The 21,750-nt window shown below is 43.9% G+C and overlaps 1 protein-coding gene across 3 annotated transcripts in view; it reads left to right on the top strand.

The window, feature by feature from the left end:
* Positions 1 to 1,072: 1,072 nt before the first annotated feature.
* Positions 1,073 to 21,750, top strand: part of LOC130107219 (histone deacetylase 7-like) — a 46,464-nt gene continuing 25,786 nt past the window's right edge. For 2 of the 3 annotated variants that reach the window (XM_056273703.1, XM_056273701.1), the window contains exons 1-2: positions 1,073 to 1,303; positions 7,694 to 7,760. The gene's annotated coding sequence lies outside the window, so the exon portion shown is untranslated. Of the gene's footprint in view, positions 1,304 to 7,345; positions 7,396 to 7,693; positions 7,761 to 21,750 lie in introns of those variants that run through there. The other variant, XM_056273702.1, reaches the window with a different exon arrangement.

Here is a 21,750-nt window from a genome sequence, read left to right as displayed (position 1 = left end):
TCATGTTAGCAATTACACTGAATCTACCATTTGTATTTTACACACAAGTAAGTGCTTGAGTAGGTCACAGAGTTCAAAAAAGCAGTGTGCCTAATAATACTGCTCTTTGTTGTTGATAAGCAACACGGCCCAACTGATGCCTGTGTACAACCAGCGAAAAAAAAGTGTCACATGTACGTCTACAGCGCCTCATTTACATTCCGCTTGCATTACTTCACAGTGAGGATATCTGAGGACAGACATTTATCTTGCAAAGACAGAGGGGTACTGGTGTGTGTGTGTGTGTGTGTGTGTGTGTGTGTGTGTGTGTGTGTGTGTGTGTGTCTGAGTAGGTGTAGGTGCGTGTGGGTAAAGCATTTGCATGTTTTGTGTGTGCGTGCTACAGCCTCCAGCTGTAAATGTACCGCTTTGCTACATTGGCTTTACTGAAGTGTGTTCATGTCGCACAGTCAAAATACATTTTCTGCCTCGTTAATTTCCATGCCAGTCATAGGAATTTCTGTGCATGCGTGTACGCATAGCACTATGACAAATCTAAGGACAAAAAACCAACACATGTCCTAACAATACTCACTTTTTCAGTTCCGCCAAATGTATTTGTTGTACCGTTTTGGTGAGTAGGCAAATAGTTTGTTTTGAAATATATCTTTTAACACGGATGTTATCTTTATGTTTAAGTCTTGTTTTGGTGCTGGGCACTGTGTACGTCCTGATGCAACATTTCCTGCCATTGTCTGTCCAATCTCCCTCTCTCTCTCTCTCTCTCTCTCTCTCTCTCTCTCTCTCTCTCTCTCTCTCTCTCTCTCTCTCTCTCTCTCTCTCTCTCTCTCTCTCTCTCGCTCTCTCTCACTTGCTCCCCCCAACTCTCTCCTCTTCCTTTTCTTGCAGCTTCTGGTGCAGGGGCAAGCAACACCGACTAAGTTACAGGGGACTGATAGGGCAGAACAACTGTGTCCTGAGAGAGAGAGAGAGAGAGAGAGAGAGAGAGAGAGAGAGAGAGAGAGAGAGAGAGAGAGAGAGAGGGAGAGAGGGAGAGAGGAAATCATAAGCAGAAAGAAAAAGAGAGAGAGAGTGCAGCTCACATGAGAGGATGAGCAAGACACTGAAAAGTCAGAGGGAGCCCCTTGTGTCAAGTAGTTGACTCTCCGTCCGTCAGCGCTCGCTCCAGCTCTTAACGCGACGGCACTACTGCCCTGTAGAAGCTGGACCTTTTCTTCTGTCAGCCTGTCCCACCACCGCCACCTTTACTGACCTGATTGTTGTGGGATCACGCAGGAACCTCATACTCCACACCCCGTAACCGGTAGGCAATAGCAAATTTGCATCCTATGTCTCTCAGTCTGGAATGGACACAGTGATTGTGTACCTCAGGAAAGTCTGTGGACGTTTCTCACTTACTCTTGAGATGCTGAATGTTTTCTGTGTGGCCAGGATACTGTCTGTCTCTGGCAGATGTGGACATCCAGTTTTTAGCATCGGGGTCCCATAATTAGTGGGAGTTTTGATTCATTCAAGCCCTAAATGTGACCTGTTATCTGCGGCAAATGATTTACACTTCGGTTGACTTCAGCTGCGGGATCCCTGTTTTTCATCGCTGCCTTTATCTGCGAAGCTATATCTCGAGACAGCGCCGATAAATTAAAGACACAGGCACGTTTGTGGGTGTGTTGTGATGAGTAAAAAGGAAAAATGATTAATTTTGCCTCATTTCTTCCCCCCCTCTCTCTGATTTATTTGTACTTCGGAGGTGTCAGTTCTCGAGACGGGGAGGGGAAGAAAATTGAAAACAGACCCACCCACGCCATAGAGTTTGTCTGTCTGTGAAGAAGTATCAGTGTGCAGAGAATGAGTCAAAAAATAACAGACCCTCGCCGTCGGTGCCGAGGGACGCTCATGCATACACAAAGAAAAGGGAGTAGAGGGGGACGGGTGGGGGATTTTCCTAACACTGTGATATGTTTTGGTGACCCTGTGTCACTTCTCCCTCCGAGGTTGTTGAGTGAGGCTGGAAAGAGAGTTGGTTGACACAATGAGGGCGAATTGAGCCGCTGTCACAACATGGGCTGTGCCTTCCGCACTACAGAGCACCAGCTTCAAGAAAGAGGAAAACACAAACAAAGATTTTTTTTTTTTAAATGTCGGACCCCTTGATTTCTCAAGTGTCTCGCACTCGCTCACCTGAGATTTTCAAAGGCTGGACATGTATTTGTCAGTGACAGAGCATCACCAGCTCAAAGTGAAAGAGCAGATAAAAACTAAGGCGAGTGACCTCGGAAGCCTTCCCCTCCCTCCCTATTGCTTAATCTATCCTGAGCATCATACATCAATTTAGCTGTATAAGATGACATGCCGGTCTCGGCCATTACTCGCTCTCTCGCCCAGAACACTAAATTTTGCCTCTATTTTTACCCTCCCGGGGCCGTTCACAGTTTTAGGGGACTGCCTGTGTGGCGGCTGAGCTGTAAATCAGACTTTTACTTTTGCACTTTTATGTTCCCTTCGACAGTAATGGTGCACTATGATGACGTTCATGGCCTATTGTGCAGACACAAATTACAGTTTTGTGAGTCCCAAACTGGTTTGAACTCAGGAGAGCAGCGCTGAATGCATTGAAAGAAAGAGCCTCGGACAGGTGTTAACTTATTTAAACTTTAAACTTTCCTGTTGACGGGACCAAGACTACAATGATCCATTTATACAGACGGCACGTGAGGTTTATCAGAATTAGTCTGGAGGGGAAACCTGTCTCTGTACTTGCCTTATCTCCCCACATCCAAAAACAAACCCGCTCGGAAAAATAATTAGCATTTGATAATAATCAGAATAGAATAATAACGAATAGGATTCTACGATGGGCCTTAAAGCGATCAATGGTGGGATTGCACTAGGATAAGTAGTGCATTGTGTTTTATTTTTACAGATGTATAGCCAAAATGGGCTTGCTTCATTAGTTCTAATCAAATTAAATTGGATCGAAATTTAATTTAAGTCGAGGGAGGGAAACAAATATGCCCTGTTGGAAGTGGAACATTACTCTGGGCAGTCAGACCACTTTAATGACTTGATGGTCTGTATTTCAGTCATTGTGATGAATCATCAGACTCTTAAGTTTGTTTAGTTTGAAAAGGTCACAGTTCATGAGGTTAAGCGGCCGCCGTCTAATTGAAATAGCCCACGGGACCATAACTCTCCCTCTCTCAGGGCCTCTCGGTGGCACTCCATCCCAGAAGCGTCTAAATCAACTTCGATGTGTGTCCAAGATGCAGAATGATTTCCATTACTTCCTACTGAACGTATGCCATGTCCAGTGATTCCCATCAGCTATAGGTTGTATCTTATATCCAATATCCGGTGGGAAAATATCATTGTTGAAGAGGACTTAACCTATCCATCAAAAGCAGCGTTATGTTTGATTAACTCACAGTTTTTCTCTGAATATTCAGCCCACATATTTTGACAACCAAATTGCTCTGAACTCCAATTATTTCCATCACATTTTTTTTTCTTTTTGCAAGGACAAGTTTCAAAGGTTGCGCTCTATCAACAGTGTTTATAGCTGGCTAAAAGTAGTTTCATCACCTTTCAAGAGGATGCTGAAAATAATGTAAAGTGCGGCCATATCATACCCTGTTAGCAAAGTAAGAAATTTGTTGAAGAGGGAGGCAGAGGTTGGTGATTGATACCTGCAGTAGGTTTACTGCCACTCTTTTGACTTTGAAGGCAACAGTGGCTCATTGGACTACCGCCACCCTGTGGAAGACAGTACTCATTACATGGCTTAACCAGAAGTCATCGAACGGTGGCTTGTGTTTAATTGCACCACGTCTCACAGCAGAGACATGCCGGAAAAATATGAAAGAAGGCGATGGTGTGTTTAAGAATGTCTCAGTTGTTGCGCAAAGATGGAAACAATTAGCAATCCATATTAATATCGTTTTCTGTTGGAAAGTGACTGAAAAACAATTTTCTCGAGTTCTCCTCTTGCCCTCCTCTTTCCTGTCTCAATTTGTCATGCAACCCACAAAGTGGGCGCAGTGTGGAAAACGGCGCGGAGACGTCGCTGTTAGCTTAAGCTTTCAAAAAAACAAAAAAACAAATTCGCCCAGTTTGCTTGTATTTTCAAGCAATAATATACCCCTAACGACATGAATATGGGTTCATATGAATTATCCATCCCAAGTATTCTGCTTCAAAAAAGATATTTGGCCGTTCATCTGTGTTGTATGCTGGAGTTCTCCATTGTCTGATAAACAAATATTACTAGCATTTTGATAAAAGTCCAAATAACAAAACAAAACAAAACAAACAACAACAAAAACCCTGGTGTAATATGAGACTTCTGGGTGCAAAGGAGATGCATCGTTTGGTTCGTCTTCTGAAGCGATTTTAAAAGCGAGCATCTAACCTTTTCAAAGGATTGTACGCTTTACCAAGAGAGCGCCTTGCCGTGACCTTTGCGCACGCGCGCGCGCGAGCGCGAGCGAGTAGGAGGGCGTCCAACAGCTGCACTTTCCAGCATCTCCGTCAGTTTCCAGAGAAACCAGGCGCATGTCAACGCTATCTCTCCTCTCTGTGGGTTGACTTATATAGGGCCTCTGCTGGCAGTGAAAAAAACTTCTTTTCTTTTCTTGTTGTTTTTGAGGCTAAAAAAGCAGTCGCTTGCCTACCGTGCGGGAGGGTTTCGGTTCATGCGGCGTTGCGTCACACGAGGATTCAAAAACACGTTAAGATCTCCTCGCTGCTGCATAGGCACCGCTACGGTGTCTTATCTGTGGCGGTGCGGTACTATAGGGTCTTGCAAATTCACAGAGCAGTTGAATTTCTATTCGGTTTTCACAGTCTTGCGTTTTCTCATCAACGCTCCTCCTTTTTAATTTGATACACAAGTTGACTGATGGAAGGATAAGCAGATAAAGCCTAAAGAGTTGTCTGCGTGTCGGGGGGGGGTATCTTGTCACCCCTTATCTTGCAGACAGTGCGTCATTTCTAGTTCTCACTGAATTGTAAAGTGACCTTTCCTTTGCACCTGTCCAGTTTGCATGCACGTCATCTACAATAAATGATCAATGATAAAGTAATGGGACGTTACCGATGATAATAATGTGGCACAAAACTAGTCACTCAGACGCATGTGTCCGCGTGGCCGTCAGCACGTGGCCATATCAAGGGTGTTTGTTATTAATGTTGTCACTCTCTTGAGTTTTTTTTTCTTTCGTCCTCCCTATCTTTTCCTCTCTCTCTGCCTCTTTTTCTTTCATTCTTTTTGGCAATATGCCCTGTGAAACTGCTGTTCCCTCCATCAGTGTATTGCCTGACTGCATTCCTGTCATTCCTATTGGCTTCCTGTGAATGGAAGAAAAACGAGCCCCGCTGAGCTCAAACCTTACCTTGGAATTCTCAAGATGATGGTGATGATATATATACGTATATATATATATATATATATATATATATATATATATTTGTGTGTGTGTGTGTGTGTACTGCGCTCTCTATATCTTTCCTCTCTTTCACAGCGAACTGCTTTTGTGTTTCTGATTGGCTGGGTATTTTATACAGTATATGATATATGTACCTCCTGTGTCGTGTTGGGTAACTATATAAGGGACACCGTGTCTGCTGTGTAGAATATGAGATGTCTCCTATGCAGCTTCTTACCCAACCCCCCCTCTCTCTCTCTCTCTCTGTCTTTCTTTCTCTCACACACAGGTACACACACACACACACACACACACACACACACACACACACACACACACACACACACACACACACACACACACACACACAGTGCCATTGTCCGTTCCATCAGCAGATGGGGCTCGATTGAGACAAGATGGCAAGGTGTCAGCTGACAAACAAGGACTAGTGCTGACTAGTGGGAAAAGACAGTGAAAGGCATTGAAAACTAACTTATTTATGGAATAACACGTCTCCTATGACTTTGATACTCTTGACCGAGGATGCTACCGAAAGAGTTAACACTCTACTCCAGTCACTGTTAATACTGAGTGTGGACTTTCTATTTTTTCAGTCAGTACATTTACCTACTGAGATGTGATTTAAACAAAAAGAACGGTGACTAAAAGTACAGATGTTTATACAAGACTTTCAAACCGTTGTTGACCAATGCTCATGAGATGCTATTTGTAAGGACCATGCCGGAGCAGGTCGTATATGGTCCTTAACATAATCAGAAGTTGGCGAATAATTTTTTTTGAGCACGCACGACATCTCAGTGATGTCCGGCCAGTTTTGCTGAGCTGGTTGTCAGTATCCTCTCTCTACCTCTTAAGCGTGCGTTGTAAGAATGTCTTGTCCGAAGTCAAAAACCGTTTCTAAGGAGTGGCCCAATCACACCGGCCAAGAACACAAGCAACGAAATAACTCTTTCTTTTTTCTTCTCGTTACGAGAAGTTTTGTTGAAAACAGTTTGCATGAGCATGTACTAACTGTTATTTCCCCCTCAGATACGTGACCGATCATTCTGGCCTCGTTAATGTGCAGTAACCTACATCATTTATCTTTATGGGCCCATTTGGACGCCTGTAGACTTTCTTTGTAAGTGCTCAATTTAATGGCGAAGTTTTGACTCAAAAATAAATTCCGGGAGGGGGGAAGAAAAACCCCCCAAATCTAGCTCATCGTCGCGAGTGACCCTCTTGTCTGTGTGTGTGCGTGCGTGCGTGTGCCGGGCGGCGTGTGCGTCGGTTTGCGTGCACGTTTTTTTTAAGTTGTTGTTGCTATTTAACCTCCCAACCGACCCCCCACCCCCACCCCGACGATGGACGTTATAACCGTGATTACAAATTTAAAAAAAAAAAACGAAATAACCCGGGTCAAGTCAGGGCACTGGTCCGATACGTTCGTGCACGTGTAACGGGCGGGCTCGGCAGGTGGAGCCCCCGGCACGGCGGTGGAGTGATGGGAGAGAGAGCGAGAGCGAGCGCGAGGAGAGAGAGACGACGCTCGTATTAGTGCTTTCTATCTACCAACGACGGGAGAAAGAACGGAGGATAACAGGAGAGACAGAAGGAGGCCACCGTGTCGTCGGCAGAGTTTGGGGTTTTACACCGAGCAGACATGTTTTTCGGCGATTAACTGTCAGGCTGCGTACGCGTAGCCGCACCGCCGGGCGAGCCGAGCGCGTCGGGGAAGGGGGGGTGGGGGCACGGGACCTGTAGGTAGGGGGACCCGGTTTGAAGTGTTAGTTTCCCCGTCAAACCGACGCGGGAACGACGGCGTACCCACTCAGGTGGACCGCCGACTTCAGATCAGAGATACGAAAAGTGTTGGTCGGGCTCTTTTTGTCACTTTTTTTTTTGGTCTGCCGCAAAACGTCTATCGATGAAAGGCGTCAAGTGTGTTGTGAAATGCGCAGCGTCTCCTCTGAAGGTAAGGCTGTGGTTTAGCTAGCTTGTGTTTTGTTTTTGTTTTCGTTCCTTTTCCACGGAGCGGTGAACACAGTGTGATGTGCTAGCCTGTTGGATATATGGGTAGTGATTTTCTACGTAACGCCGGCTCCTTTTAATGTCGTGCATAATTTCACGTTTGTTACGTTCTGCCTCGAAAACAAGTGCAAAAGGGTTGAATTGCGGTGCAAGTGTTGACTGGGGCCATGCGTGTTTCCGTCCGTCGCTCATTTGCGGAATCCTGCCTATTAATTTGCCGCGTCGTCTGCTTTCTCCCTCAGGTGGACGTCTTAACCCAGGAGCCGGTGTAACGACGGGGCGAGAGGATCGTTATTTCTGCATTCCCAGGTGGGTGAGGACCCCGACATTAAAGTCTAGTTTAAATGCCGTCATGAGATGGTATCCGAGCTCTAACAGTTGAGAGGAGTCGGTTTTACGACATTTGTGAATAGCCCTTAATCTGTGTGACATTCCCCAAAATACATTCTGTGATTTGGAATGGATTGGGCTACACAAGACCAAGGTCCGGACCAGAAGTAGTTACAGGTGTGCCGGTTTAGCCAAACCCAATTACTTGCCTATATCAATAATCCTTGGCGCAAACACAACTCAAGATGAGCAGACGATCAGCCAAATTTTGACAGAGCATATCTCATATAACGAGGGCAAATAATAGTGCATTTATGGTGTTAAGGGTCCATTGTGAGCAGTGAGTTCAGATTTTCCCCACTGGGTGTTGTCATGCCCATAACGTCATGGACAGAGCTACAGCTCATTCTCTATGTGGCGAATGTTTGGTTGTTCGATGTAATATTCGGTGGCCAGCTGTGTGTGTGTGTGTGTGTGTGTGTGTGTGTGTGTGTGTGTGTGTGTGTGTGTGATTACACTCTGTTATGACAGAAGTTGTAAAATTGATAGACCCCACCCCCCTCCCGCACACACATGCACACACATGCACACACACACACACATATACAACACACACAACCAAGCCTTCACTCTGAATAAAATGAAAAAACATATGCACACACACACACACACACACACACACACACACACACACACACACACACACACACACACACACACACACACACACACACACACACACACACACACACACACACATGCTGCAGCCATGCATGGAGTAATGTTCTCATCTGTCCAGGTTCCCTCTCGAGATGGGATGAGGTCATAGCCTTAGCACTGTTGTGAGGATATAGTTACATTAGTTTCACATGGCCGATGCCAAAGGAATCGACACCACCTCTCCTCCTCCTCCTTTGTATTGCCTTTTAGATCTCTCCCTCTCCCCTTTTATTCTCTCTTTTTTCCTTTGGCATCTTAAATAACCTGCTCAATTCACTGTTGCTTTGGTAGACTGAGTGACTGTGTGTGTACCTGTGTACACGCACGTATACATATATGTGGCATATGCAGTATGCAAGTATATATGCGTGTGTATTTACAAATTAAATTTGCTCAAATAGACTTAGATTGTACTGACCTGAGGTCTCATTTATAAAACAGTGCGTAGGATCCTTACTAAAAGTGTACATGCACACAAAAGCAGAAAATGGTGTGCACAAAAAAAAAATCGAACTTAAATGTGCGAGAGGCATCATTATACAATCTGGCTTCAATTCACCACCTCACCATCTGCGTTTACGTACAGGTGCTCACATTCTCCCGTCAGGTTTGTTTTTATAGATCACAAATTTTGCATGGGAAGTGGCATACGCCTCTTTCAGGCTCAGTTTTGTGCGTACGCAGTGGTTATAAATGAGACCCCTGCTCTGTATGTCAACACAATATCTTCTTAAAGGGAGGTGGTGATAATAATCACAAAGGCCTTATTATAGGCTGAATATACATTTTCTTGTTGCTTATAGCACTGCCTATATTGTTTTGTCACAACACAGAGCACTTAAGATGTCTCGTGATTTCAGATGAACCATTATGACTTGGTCTCAGACAAACCTCTGACGGTAATTATGCCATGTTATTTTCAGCTGACTTTAACATGCACTCTGTTCACTCTGGGTGTGTCTGTGTATATCTGTCCTGACAAACAACTTTACATCTGTTAAGGAGTAAGCCAAAAAAAAGATACCACAGTGTATATTGGTTCGAAAATGATTCTCTACCCAGCACAATCTGCCACTAGGTCCTGATGGCCTACTGTGTGCACACACCATCAGCAACTTAGAATATTTGTGGTCCCTCTATTTTGGGCAGTTGCATCCAACACTGCTCTCCAGAGTGATATAGAGATATATTGAGAGATATATGTAAGCAAGTTTTCATCCCAAGGAAATACTTTACCAGCTGATTTCGCTCATTAGCACACCACTAACCCTAGTAGGCAGTAATGGTTTACTGAAATCATTTTGTGTAGTTTTGGTTTGAATGAGATCCAGCATACCCATGACTCTCAATGATACAGTCGGGAGACCTTTTTTTTTTTTTTTTTTTTACAATCTTTGGGTGTTATTGGTTACTGTGACTGGCTTCCCGTCTTTGTTGACAAGGAAAAGTTGGCAGCAACTTGCATCACCAGCAAATCAAGTAGCTGTGTTGTGTTTCAGTTACAGCTGCACCAGAGCTGTCACTCCGGCTAGCAATGCCGCTTGTTCAAATCAGCCATCGTATCTCCAGTGTGGTTGATGGCTATCTGAGCACCAAGTTTGATCTCAGTGGGTTTTTTGCACTGAAGGTGTCACTTTATTCATTTCTGTTTTTAATTGCTTTTTGTGGAAATTGTGTGTGTGTGTGTGGGGGGGGGGGGCTCTTAACCGTTGCAAAGTGACGAAGAGGGGTCCTAACCAAGTGTCCACATGTGACAAGTTGGGAGTGAGATTGTGTTGATATATTGTATGATATGCAATAATTCAAAAACTTTTAATGATGTACAACATTTTATTCACATCGTTATGCATTGTTATGCATGTGGCGGTGGGTTTGTTTTGGGGTATTTTGCAGTTTGACTGTGGCAAAGGGAAGACTGGTTTGCAAGGTTTGTGAATGGAGGCAGCAGTTAGTAAAAAGAAGGAAAAAAAGCCCGTCTCATCTTTGTAGTAAGAAGTCATCTTTAAAAAATAGTGTCCATATTATGTCTACCCTTCTAAAATGTACAGTCTCATAAAGCACTCTGCTTAGCATAAAAAAAACCAAACAAACAAACAAATTGGGCACATTTTGCAAACTTGCTTCTCTCAGTCCCTGTCCTCCATGTGAATGCTGCATGTTGACTTTAAAGTAAACAAAAAAAACACTTTGGTGAAAAAGTGAGCATGTGAACAAGCCTTTGGCATTTTTGGGAGACGTGTGGTGGCTATCTAGGTTAAAGTGTTAGTGTATTTCCAGCCAACATGTGCTGGATGTTTGACTATTGAAAACAACAATGCTACCTGGATCCTTTGAGGAGACCTTCTGTGTGGTCACAGGTTTAAGGTGACGGCCCTTTGACCAGATGAATGTGTTTTGACGGACAGTTAATTTGTACAGTACAGTCAAAAAGAAATGTTTAAATAGTTGGCGTCTGTTTTGTAATTTTTTTCATGTTTTTAGACATGATGTTTAGCACTGATAGAGAATTCATTTCAGCAGTGGCTGCCACCAGGTATCCATTCTGAAGTACACCTTTGGGCTGCAAGCTAGTTGTTAATGTGAATATCCACCTCTTCCCAGGCCAGATAACCTTTAAAGCCCCCTAGTGTTTTCACAGTGAGAGCCACAGTAGTGCACTGACAATGGAGACAGTGTTCAGGACAGGCCAGGGCCCCAGATCACATTTCCTGTTCCTGATCTGAGATGAACTCAGCTGACTACTGATACACTCTGGTTCCCTCCAAACACAGCAGTGGGATCATCGCACACAGTGTGTATCTCAGAAGTGTGTACGCAGAAGTGTGTATTGCAGAAGTGTATCTGGAGGGGTAGTGTGTGTGTGTGTGTGTGTGTGTTGAGAGGGTAGGGGATTGAAAGAAAACTTTAACAAAGAAGGTAACTCATCAAACCTGACAGAAAAAAGACTGTAACTTTATTCTTATTGACTTAAGAGTGTATTTTAAACAGAGAAGTCCTTCTTTATACAAAGCCCTGTAATCTTCTAAACACAGTACTATGTCTGAGACTTGGGCAGCTGGTAGTAAGAAGTGGGAATGAAAGGACTTCTCTTGGTCAACCCATTTTTCAGCCCACTACTTATTTGGGTTGCGTATAGCGATTCAAAGGACTGTCGTGTGTGTGTGTGTGTGTGTGTGTGTGTGTGTGTGTGTGTGTGTGTGTGCACGCACATTCGCATATGTGCCAGTAAAGGTCTCGGAGCATGTACGTGGGTGTAGATGAGGTAAGCAGACCACTGAGGTAGGTCGGTTTGTGGTTGGCTGATCAGGTATTGTTTCTTTTGAAGTGCATTAAGGAAGCAAAATGATATTCCTATCAGGTAAAATGGAGGCTCATCTATCAGAATTTGCATAATTGAAGGTTGGGCGTGTATGTATATGTGTGTGTGTGTGTGTGTGTGTGTGTGTGTGTGTGTGTGTGTGTGTGTGTGTGTGTGTTCATGCATGACAGGACTGTCAACTCATTTGACAGGGCATGGTAAATGTACATCACTTTATAGCTGTGAAATTGCATCATTTTAGCTTGCTTGTTGTCCTGCTTGCTGACTGTTTTCACTAAATTGCAATGAAAAAGAGTCAAATCTTCTATCAAGTCTTATGCCTGCCCCATGATGGCACGCATGATCAAATTTTACTCTCATTTTCATTTAATAGTAGTTTTCGAACTTCTTTCACATCCACAAAAATATGCCCCCTCCCCTCCCCCCAGGAGAGGGAAAATAAAACCATCTCAACAATTGCCTGTCTGTTTCCGCCGTGAGAAATCAAGCTCGATTATCACAGTGAAGAGCGTGCTAGCTTGTGACACTCCCTCTCTCAAACATCTCTACAGTTAGCCAGCGACCCCTCACCTTTTCCAGCGCTGCCTGGGGGAAGCGATGTCAGAGAGATCTTAGATGTCTCTGACCCTTGACCTTTTGGTTGTCAGGTCAATAATGTCCCCTGTCTCATGGAGTTGCCACAGCAGTACAGTACCATTATTACAATGATTGAGAAATGAGTGGAAAGAAGAACGAAAGGAGGAGGGAGAAATCTCAAAAGTTCTCTGTGTGGTATCCTGCTGATACTCAACACTGGGAAAGTATCACTTTGTTGTTGGCTGTGTTATTTCACCAGTCAGACTTGTGACACAAAGAAGTCAGTGGTGGGGCACAGTGTGCTTGATGTATCGATTGCAGGGGGGGAAAAAACCCTCTCATCATTAACGCTGTAACAGTCAACACCCGTTTAGGATTCAGTATGAGGCTGAAGACGCTGTTGGCACTCACACAACATGACACATAGTGAAACAAGTGTCAGCAATTGGGAATGCTATTAATAAATTGACAAGCATACACACACACTCGTAAAAACACAAGTGTAGTGGTCCTGATAATATGTTTGGGAACACACTTGCGCACACACACACACACACACACACACACACACACACACACACACACACACACACACACACAGTACATTCACACACAAACTCAGTGTCCTTAAACACATGTTCACTTGCTTAAACACACTCCATGCCACAAGTGTTGACCAACAGGTGACACTAAAAATAAGTGTCCTCCTGCTGACTTATACTGAAACTTTCACAAAGTGCCACTGTGTCCCTGTAAAGACACAAATGGCCGCTATTAATACACTCATACCAATACTCAGACTCCGACTCACATTTACATACAAACCGTAGGCTAACACTGGCTCTCCTTATGCAAACACAAAGACCTGCTGTGTACACTCAAACGAAACAACTGCACACTATTAATATCTTGGCGTACATAGGGTGGACACACACACAGTCTCTCTCTTCCACTCACACACACACACACACACACACATGTGTACACACTCGTGCACCACGCACATATATGTTTGCACACACAAGACACAGATTGATACTCCAGCTGCTTGGAGGCAGAGGGACAGAATGTCCCCAACAGCTGTGGATTCTTCTAGATGGTCGGATAAGGGGGACGGTGAAAGGGGGGAGGAGGACTGACAGACAGAGATGGAAGGATAGCAGAGTAGGGGAAGTAGTGGAGGTTGTTTGCAGGTGGAGTGGTTGCCATTGTATCACAATTATTAACATGGGTGTGGTTGGTGCCGTTGTTAAAAATGCTCGTTTTCAGCTGTGGAGAGGATGGATTAACACTGAGACCAAATGGCCTTTCGTTAACCATAGGCAATCAGCGGAAAAGGTGCTTTTGATTCCCAATTTAGAAGAATTAATTGGTAATTTTGGTAGATTTTTTTTTTTGAGAACATAGATCACCACATCAAAGAAGGTGGAATCAGTTCATTTGGATACAATGTTTATTGACAGATACGTTTCCTCACTCATCTAAGTGACCTCTTCAGTCTGAAACGTATGTCAATAAACGTTGTATCCAGATGAACTGATTCAACCTTCTCTGAGTTTCCTGCCTGGATTATTGAGTATGCATAAAGACATAAATCACCTACAGTTACTGTCATATAAAATACCCAAGTGAATTTTCACTTAAAGAATTGACTCAGTGGGTTGTTCATGTAGGACAGAACAACAAAACCACTACATACGTAGACCAGACAGGATGGAATAAAGACCAGGAGATGATTTTGAACTGCCCTGCTCTTTCAGACCTCCTCTCTCTTTCTCTCCCTCTTTGCCCTTACCAAGCATAACCTCAAATCATGTCCCCAGTGTTTATGTATATGCAAATAGTAACTAGCATTTAACCTAATGTGTGACTTCCAGTCCTAACAACATCCAGCACCTCTGGAGAGGTATCTCAACAATAAGCAAAGCAAAAGTAAGTGCCACAGAATATAAATCCTCTTCAAGAAATCTAACTTTCAGACCTGATAAATGAGCCAGTGAAGCCATTTAACCAAAATAGCAGTGTGTGCTTGCTTAAATGAACGAAGAGGATGTTATGGTGCAGACTAACTTTAGAAACAGGAAGTCAATGTTTCTGTATCTGTGTGTGTGTGTGTGTGTGTGTGTGTGTGTTTGTGTGGTTTGCACGAGCAGTTTTACTGTGTGTTGTTGCTGTGGCCCTACAGAAAGAGGATGATGGTTGTGAAACAAATATGCTATTACAGAAACCAGAAGTTCGTCTCTTGCCTATTTTTAGCACCACGACGCTCAAATGAGAGGCCGAGAAGCAGAGAACGAGAGACAAAGAGCGACCTTATCTAAGACACATTTCTCCCTATTTTTAGAATGTTCTAGATGTTATCTTATCAATAGATTTTTCTTTTGCAGTTTGCAGAAATATATTAAGAAACCAATAGAGCACAAAGCAAGAATTAATGTTGCTAAGCATTGACAAAAATGTTAGTTAAAAAAAAAGTGTCCTTGCACTGCTTGTAACATCACGATGAAACAAGTGTCAGCTGACCTCTGTCAGTGGCCTGTGTGTGGGTGAGCTGAGAGGATGCAATCAGAGCAGACATTGAAACCCCACTAGGTCAGGGTGAAAGAAACTTCAACTACCTTGTTGGCTGTCTGAACGCATTATGCAGCGGGGGAGCTGGTTTTGTGTCTAGACGTGTAACAAGAGCACAGGTCTTATAAAACGCTGATAGGCAATAGATATTTGTAGTTTGGAAATGCAAGTTTAACACTAACAGTTTCATGAACCTGAAGGTGACAAAAGCAACAGCTACACAATAGAGAACGGAGACATGTTAGTCATGTGAGCAAGTCATTCTTTGGGAGCATTTTTAACCGTCTTATCTCCACTCATGAATGTAAGGGGTGTATGTAACTGAGCCTCTTTTTTTTTCTTTTTTTTTGTACAGTCTGGTCTCTACTGCATTTCCCAAGTGAAAAGGCAGCACAGGTGGTTGTTTTCTGTTTAGTTAGAAATAAAACTGACTTCCTGATCATTTCCTGTCTGATGTTTCTCTTAGTAGAGCTGGGTTGTTTGTAGTTGTGTGTGTGTGCGTGTGTGTGTGTGTGTGTGTGTGCTCATGTGTGTGTGTGTGTGTGTGTGTGTGTGTGTGTGTGTGTGTGTGTGTGTGTGTGTGTGCGTGTGTGCGTGTGTGTGTGAATGTATACACATGTATGTGATGGTGTGCATGCATGATTAAGTGCATGCTTATACTATATAAAACTAAAATATCACCCCTTTTTGGGTGCCACAGTGGCCCAGTGGTTAACGCTGTTGCCTCACAGCAAAAAGGTCCTGGGTTCAAACCCCAGGCCGTCCCAGGTCCTTTCTGTGTGGAGTTTGCATGTTCTCCTCATTTCAACGTGGGTTTCCTCCAGGTGCTCTGGTTTCCTCCCACCATCAAAAAGACATGCATGTTGGGGTTAATACTCCTGGTTGTGCCCCTGAGCAAGGCAATGGAAAGAGGAACTGGAGTTGGTCCCCGGGTGCAAGTGGCTTTCTTTCTTTCTTCTTTTCTATCCCGTTCTGACCACTGATTGTTTGAATTCCTTTGAAAACACAGACAGCTCAGTTGTTCTATTGCAAATGGCACTTCTTGTAGCACTTTCCTTGGTTCTGCTGATAAAGAAGGTCTTTATAAGACTGTGCTTTTGTAGGAACACGTTGTCGAGCTCTGGCCCTATTTGCTCATGTCAAGTTCTGCTGCATAAACAGTAATGAACAGATGGAAAGCTAGTGTGTCTACGCAAGGTAATGCATCGCTTTACACATCTTGCCTGCCTTCGGTTGCAACCTGCAGGTATTTTACCCTCCAAGCTAGGATTCACGAGACAGCAGGGATAGAGAGAGAGCAAATAGAGACTCTTTTGTAAATGTAGGACTCATTGCTGGGGGTTCTCCCTTCCCATGTCCCTTTCTCTCTCTCTTTCTGTCTCTGTCTCTTCCATACCTTCAAGCAGAGGTGTGCGATATGACGATATCAGATCATGAACGATTAAAATGTCTCCATGATCTTGCCTTTACAGAGAGATCATTAGCATGGCGCTGCAGTGCACATTCTGTCAGTTGCAGTTCTGTGGCTCATACATGCATCTAAAGTTGTTTTCTCAGCCAAATCTTAAATCAGACTATTTGCTAGTCCATTCGCACCTTCCCTACAGACACACTATAAACCAATAATAGCAAACAGTACGTGGTGCCTTGGATTTCTTCCCCTCTCCCTTTATTTGGCAATGTAGCGGCATGGATGACAACACAGAGGAGTTGAACCCTAAAAATCATTCGACATTCGTAATATGGAAGTGGTTTGGATTTTCCATAAATGACACAGCACAAACAACAGTTATTCGCAAACGTTGCAAAGATAAGGTTCACACATCAGACGGCACCACGGCGGACCTTTTTAAGCACCTCAAAAGAAAGCACCCGAAAGAGGATGCTGACCGTCGCACAGTGAGGGGATCCCATGTGAGTGCATCAGTTGCAACCCTGCAGCCAGAGGCTACAAGGCCAAAACAAACAGCTCTAACCAAGGCATTTGAGAAAGGCACTCTGTATGACAGGACAACTAAGCACTGGAAAGAAGTAATAGATGAAGTGACATTTTACCTGGAAGAACTAGACCTGTTGTGCTAAAACCCCACCATGCTCGCGCGCACACACACACACACACACACACACACACACACACACACATTCCCAAAAAGAATAGAGAGCATTGCTTTTTTTTAAAAGTCTTTTGTGCTTTTGCTGTGGTGTTATTTATTCATTTCATTTATTGTCTTGTCTGTATGTACTGTACTGACCTGAGCAAAATGCATTTGCCTTGTGGACAATAAAGACCATCTATTCTATTTTTCTATATATACGTATATATATATATATTTAATTTTTTTTAAATAGGGAAATTAGTTTGGTTGTACTGCTCAGTTACTTGCAAATTAGTCTTAAAAACCAACATGAAAAAAAATTGTGATAAGACAGTGGATCGTGATTCTGCCTGAAAAAACATCGCAATATATTTTTGCCATATTGCCCACGACACATTTACTGCCTGCCTCTCTCTCTCTCTCTCTCTCTCTCTCTCTCTCTCTCTCTCTCTCTCTCTCTCTCTCTCTCTCTCTCTCTCTCTCTCTCTCATACACATACCAAGTCATCTCCTTAAAGAGTATTTTTAAAGGATGGGTAATGGGTTATCAGAAGGGTTGGTCATTCTTAAAACCCCCAGCTTGCAGAATTTAATGTTATCCTTACTTTAAATACCCACCCCAATTAACTTCCCTCCTGTGGTTTCATGTTCCACTAGTGAGTTAGTCTCATTTGACCCACAGCAACAAGAGTGTGGGAGTGTTTTCCACTTGAGAGGAATTTTGTCAACCCTAAAATGCCAGACATCTCTCTCTTTCTGAGTCACCTTCACTGCTGAGAATGAGAGCCAACTAATGCTGTTTGCCTCCAAGCCAGTTGTGGCCTTGGCATACAGTTAAAGTGCCTCGTTGTGTGCGGCTGTCGTGAAGGGTATATGCTATGGACCTTTTTTTGTTGCAATTCTTAAAGTCATTCGGGTTTATATGTTTATAGAACTTGTAAAAGTGTTTATTTGTGCGGACCAATAACTGTTGGCTTAATTCAAGCCATTTGGTCGATTTGACTGAGGAGCAATGGTTAGTAAAGAATGAACCTTTAAAGAACTGTCTTTCGCCTCACGAAACAATGTCTTCCCGACTCTTCTTGCAGCCATGCTGCTATGTCAATATTGCCCTTTTTCATAACGCTGTGTGTGGTTTTATACCAGTATCTGTTGATTCATTGCAGAATATTTCAAAAACAAATAGATGGTTATTATGAATCTGATTATCTGGTGATCTCACATGTGTTTAGATCTTGGATCATATTTGTTGTCTCTCAAAGGTCTTAGTCTGTTACAGTACCATCCACTGTGGGTAATGAAGTTCAACAGGGTGTACCAGTAAAGACATGGCAACTTGTCAGGTGCTATGTGAGTAATGTTGAGTAATGTTTGCGGTGGCAACCTTTAAGAAATTCTGGTTCAGTACATTTCCATAACCCCCACCCCTCCATCTCCTGTCCCTCCCTCTTTGCCAGAGGTAACAAGGTGTCTCCTTCCATACTGTATCTGTCTCCACATACGTATCGATGGCAGGAATTCCACGCACACACGAGTATCGCGCCTTTGTTTGTCTGTTTCAGGTGTCAGTCTTGTCAACACATAAAACACTATCAATTTATCAGTGAGCGAGTTTATTTTGATGTTTTGTTGATATGATTCATCACTTTACATTTTGACAGTATGAGTTGCTGTCAGCCATTGTGTCCGCCCTCTGTTTGTGAAGAAACCCAGTCTTTGGTCGTAAGGAATTTGTTTTCTACCTCTCATGTTTTATGGAGTTAAAATCATTCATCAACAAAGGTTGAGTTAATATATCCATATTGGCCTTAGGATAACAGATGGCCCAAAATTGATTGTAACTTCTTATTTGTATCTATGAGGATATTTCTTCTTCTAATAAATCATAGGAATGAAATGACAGATTCTATGCAGATGCATTGCCCACACAATGTTCTGATCTATATCCTCCTCTTCTCTCCTTGCTTCCTTCATTCTCATGCTTTTGTGGCTGTTGCTCCTACCCCCACATCCAATAGCTTTTTTTGAATGTGATTTTGGAACAAGGCCAGTCAGCTGGAGGCAGAAAGACGTGAATGAAAAGAAATATGACTGGTGACTGTGCTTCGTTTAGGTATGCAGACATATCTGGGCAGTCACTTCTGCCAAGTAAAGGTAGTGCCCTGTTATTCATGCTGGCATTACTAACACTAATATAAACACTACATGACTTTGTAATTGTCTGAGAACCTATCGGTTCTTGTATCTGTTGAAAACACACTTCCTTACGTTTTCCTATGAAGAGAAGTTTCAACTCAAGCTTTGCATGTTTTTTCATACTGTAGTTCACACTGTAGTTATTGAAAACGTTGATCACTTCCCCTACCTTGGCAGCTTTCTCCCCTCAAAAGTTAACATTGACTCTGAGGTCACCCATCGCCTGAGTTGTGCCAGTGGCGCTTATGCCAGACTCAGGAAAAGAGTCTTTGAAGACCGAAACCTAAAGGCCCAAACAAAACTCCTGGTCTACAGAGCTGTTGTTCTCCCCACCCTGCTGTATGGAGCAGAGTCATGGACCACCTACAGCAGGCAGCTGAGAGCCCTGGAACAATATCACCAAAGATCCTTATGAAAGATCCTGAGGATCAGCTGGAAGGCCAGACGCACCAACATCAGCATTCTGGAAGAAGCCAACGTGACTACTCACTCACTACATGTTGTATTTATTTGTATTTATTTGCCTTATGTATTCTGTGGAGTGTTTGTGTGTTTAAATGTTGCTGCTGCTACACAACAATTGCCCCTCTGGGGACAAATAAAACCGACTTGACTTGACTTGACTAGCATCACCACCAGAATAATGCAGTACCAACTCCGATGGACAGGCCATGTCATCTGCATGTCCAACACACGTCTCCCCAAACATCTTGTACTCCCAGCTGAAGGAAGGTCAGCAAGCTCAAAAGAAATGTTTCAAGGACAATATTAAGACCAGTATGAAGAAATTCAACATTACATCAAGGAACTGGGATTACATTGCACTGGATAGGCGCTCATGGAATAAATCCGGGCAGGAAGGAGCTGCACGTCATGAAATGGAACTCCCCTGTGCCGCAGAGAAAACGTGACAGCACCACAAGGAGAGAGAGAAAGACAGTCATACTCGCTTCGAGTGACCGCCGATAATGATGGTGGTGTGTGTGTGTGTGTGTGTATGTGTGTGTCTGTCTGTCTGTCTGTCTTCTCCTGGGCTGCTGTCTGGAGCTGGCTCCTGATAGGGTCACCCAAGGTGGATTGGTGAAGGGGGAGATTCCAGACAAATCGCGATCCAACAAAGACATCAACGGCTGAAGATGTCTCCAGGTCACAATGGCAGTGAAGGCAGATGAAGGCTGCAACAGAGTGTGGTCTCCAATCGTCTTGGTTCTCCATGCCATTGGACTGTGGCCACTCCCTCCCAAGGACCATGTGGTGGCTGCAGGCACATCAGCCACTCCACATAAAAAGGTGTCATGCGCAGGTGTCCTCCCACAAGGCTCAACCCATAAACATTTAGGGTCAAAGCCCTTTGGCGATCAGGAAAAGGTGACGGGGCAGGACAGTGAAGTCTGGCAGCCCCTAGCCACAACCTGGTACAACCTGGTTGATCAGTCGCTAAGCCCTGGGACTGAGGCAGAGAGGCTTCTCAGCTGCTGCACCCACAACTGAGCAGCCCTATTTAGGATCAGCTCTGCTCACCCCAGTTGGGGAGGGGGCTAGAAAAGGTGCCCTAAACATAGTCTGCCTCATAGCTCCTGTCTGGACCACCACATCCAGAGGTATAACCACCATGCGGTCAGAAACAGAAACACTTATATTTTGGAGCCTGGAGCTTACGGACCTTCATGGACAATAAATCCAACAATCCACTTGAACAGCGTACTGCCATCATTGCCTGAGTGCTGGGAAGATTCCGGATTGATATTGCCGCACTCTCTAAAACGCAATTGGCTGACCAAAGGCAGCTGAAAGAGGAGAAGGGTGGTTACAGTTTTTTTTCTGGAAAGGAAAAGCAGCTGATAAGCCAAGGATCCACAGTGTGAGCTTTGCCGTCAAAAACAGCCTCATTTGCCACCTTGCTGAACTTCCTCTGGGCATCAATGAACGCCTAATGACAATACAACTGGCGTTTGCAAATAACCAAAGCATTACTATCATCAGTGCATACGCTCCAACCCTTGACTCACAGGATGATGTAAAGGAGACCTTCTATGCCGACCTGGACAGTGTTCTCACCAAAGTCCCCAAGGAGGATAAGCCAATCCTGCTTGGAGATTTCAATGCCAAATTTGGACGAAATTACAACTTGTGGAGAAGCATAATTGGCAAGGAAGGAGTTGGAAACACAAACTCCTGTGGCATCCTGCTGTTAACAACATGCTCAGAACACAGCCTAATTATCACCAGCACACTCTTCCGCCAGAGGAACAAATTCAAAACAACCTGGAGGCACCCTCGTTCTAACATTTGGTACTTCATTGACTTTCTTTTGTAAGAAGTGGGGTTATTGTTAAGCATCTAGTCTGTTGGTGTAGTGTTATGTGCCTGTCATGTCTCACTCTCCACCTTCACCGCTGGCTAGCAGAAATGCAAACAGGGGAGCTGAGCACGAGGGTACACCTTGGACCCTGGCTGAACTACAAGGGACTCGGAGGAGGTCTGGCCCCTAG

The sequence above is a fragment of the Lampris incognitus genome, chromosome 2 (genome assembly GCF_029633865.1).
Source record: "Lampris incognitus isolate fLamInc1 chromosome 2, fLamInc1.hap2, whole genome shotgun sequence".
Classification (NCBI taxonomy): Eukaryota; Metazoa; Chordata; class Actinopteri; order Lampriformes; family Lampridae; genus Lampris; species Lampris incognitus.
Note: the sequence above shows the minus strand (reverse complement) of the source record. Positions and strands in the feature narration are given on the sequence as shown.